This window comes from Silene latifolia, chromosome X (assembly GCF_048544455.1).
Source record: "Silene latifolia isolate original U9 population chromosome X, ASM4854445v1, whole genome shotgun sequence".
In the NCBI taxonomy this organism is placed as follows: domain Eukaryota; kingdom Viridiplantae; phylum Streptophyta; class Magnoliopsida; order Caryophyllales; family Caryophyllaceae; genus Silene; species Silene latifolia.
The window spans coordinates 221,374,330-221,376,907 of record NC_133537.1 but is presented as its reverse complement, the minus strand read 5'-3'; the positions used below and the strand labels follow the sequence as shown (position 1 = coordinate 221,376,907).

The window sequence follows — 2,578 nt, the reverse complement described above, 5'->3', positions numbered from 1 at the left end:
GGATAACTCTCAAGAACCATATAGTTGTCATTGCTCTTTTCACTACCAACAACCCTAAATCTAGCAATCACAATTTAAGCGATACGCGTATTAGATGGCTCATTTCTCTTTTCCAATATAGGTACTATGATGCCGGTCTCATCACCAACCGACAACCACCATGCATAGATCGTCGACCTCTGTGGCAGCTACATGTGAATGTATTTAAACAATTTAGTATATTATTAATCATGCGAAATATAATAATAATAAAAAAAAATTCAACATGGAGTAACAGTTACTCTCTCTGTCTCAGTTAATAATTTATATTTGCTTTATTTTGTGATCGAGGGGAAAATATAGCAAGCGTAAACTATTGACCGGGCCTGAAGGAGTAGGATATACATTGGAAATGGGACATCTTTTCTAACAATAGAGAGTACTTCGTGCTAAGTTATGCTAATAATAAAGCGAATGAAGTTATAGATCCAACTTGACAACCAAGATGGTTTAAACTCGTGCAATCCAATGTATAGATGGCGGTTTTGTTCCTAGCCGCATTATTTACCATATACTCCGTATTTATTAGCCATCCCTACCCACATTCATGTATGTCTCTCAAACCTTCCATAAGAGTGAGCACACAGAATGTGGAAATGAAAACAATTTGTTAAACATCATACATGGCACATGTTGTATGCATACCTCTAGTTCTTGGCCAACAGTCCATTGACCATTGTTGTCATTATCGACATCCATGCACGTCACCCACCACCTTCAACTTCAGCTCTACTTAAATAAGCTACCATACCACTACAGTTGCAACACACGGAGACTTGGAGAAGGGCACGTATTCACATTGAATAGTTTTCTTTTATGAGCATTACCCTTATGGCCTTATTCCTTTAAGAAATCGATCTTCTCGAGTAGAAAAAAGAGGTTGAGAGTTATTTGTTCACTTTGAATTTAACAATCAGATATCAGTCATCAAGTTTGGCTTTGTCGACAATAACGTCAAATGTTGATCGGAATCCATTAATATTGAGCACCCATCGTCTCTGCATGAAATAAACAAAGAAAAGTAGGGATTAATTAACTTGTATTGATAACAATATACAGGAGGTGGGGTAAATGGAACTCTATGAAATTGTAAGACAACTATACAATAAAAACTGAAGAATTGTATGATAAGATTGATAACTATACAACATCAATTCATTAACAAAATCTAACAGCTACAAACATGAATATAGAAAACCTAACATACAATAATATAAAAGTATAAAATACTGAGACACAAAAAAGATAGCATTTGTAAACGGAGCAGGACCATTATCTTTAAATGATTAGAGGGAGAGGAAGCGCATGTGTTGATGAAAATTGAAGTCTCATTGAATAGGGTTGTTACATGAATAAAGGGAGACTTCAATTTTCATTCAATATGGAAACTGAAAACATACTGGAAGGGAGATAAAACGTTAGATTGACCCACATTAAATTAGTTAACCATCGTCGGACTATTCGAGTAGTAAGTGTGCAGGTATGGAAAGGTTAATAGTATACCACCTACATGGCATTTTTTTTCATACGGAATTAATTTTTCAATTTTTCCTTTAGTGAAGAAATTAAAACGAAAAATGGAAAGATGGAACAATAAAAGCAGTACATAACCACCGAATAGAAACAGTATCCACCACGACCATCTAAGTGGGGGTCCATTTGAGGCCCGATGACAAACGGAGATGACGGCCCATTTGGGGGTTTCCAGCAGCCGTACGAGGGAGTGGCGGTCGGTCGGCCTTAGACGGTACGGTTGAACGGAATAATACGGAAACACCATGGTCTGAAGGTGGAGTGTCTCGTTGGTTGGAAAGGAATGACTATCGGCGGTCACCGGAATAAGCGTTTGTAGGTTTTGAACGGTCATATCATTTTCGGGAAGAAGGCCATACGAGGTACGGGGTTGATGGGATGTTTGATTATTGAGGGGTTAATGGGATTAATGATTGTTGATGCTGCTGGCATTTTTTATGGGGACGTGTCATTCCATAGTCAAACGTGGCATTTCGTTAATCAAAGGTGGCATTTCATGATCATACGTGGCATTGTCTACGTGGACTTTATGAGTCATTTTAATCTAGACTTTTAATAGTATTTTATAGATGATTCTTCCAAATATATTTTTCTTGATGAATTTAATGGTCTAACTATTATAACTTTCTCAAAATATTTTTCTTTAAGTAAATGTAACGAATTGTGAGATACTCACTTTAATCATCTATACATATCAAAATATTTCAATAAATATAATGGAAAGTATACTCAATTTAAAGCATTTTTTGCAATAAAGGTAATGATTTACATTTTAGAATTTTTATCAATTTTTTTTATATAAATTTAAAATCAAATCACCGTAATTGTTATATATAATTTTATAATACATTTATTAAACTCTAATTAATACTTTGCTGAGATTTATGTAGCATTTACTATGTTTATATTTAATGTTCAGCTGTAATTAATACTTTTATTTAATGTTGGGTTAACACGTGTGGCATCCACAACGCTTCAACTTGATTATATATATATATATATATAT

The 2,578-nt window shown here is 34.6% G+C and overlaps 1 long non-coding RNA gene across 3 annotated transcripts; it reads right to left on the bottom strand.

The window, feature by feature from the left end:
- Positions 1-287: 287 nt before the first annotated feature.
- On the bottom strand, positions 288-1,595 carry LOC141623811 (uncharacterized). Of its 3 annotated transcripts, none has more exons than XR_012533653.1 (2): positions 1,440-1,595; positions 288-1,037 (listed from the first exon to the last, which is right to left on the bottom strand). It is a non-coding gene; the product is annotated as an uncharacterized LOC141623811 (long non-coding RNA). The 3 variants fall into 3 exon arrangements; XR_012533652.1 differs by lacking the exon at positions 1,440-1,595 and adding an exon at positions 1,310-1,433; XR_012533654.1 differs by lacking the exon at positions 1,440-1,595 and adding an exon at positions 1,247-1,309.
- Positions 1,596-2,578: the final 983 nt, after the last annotated feature.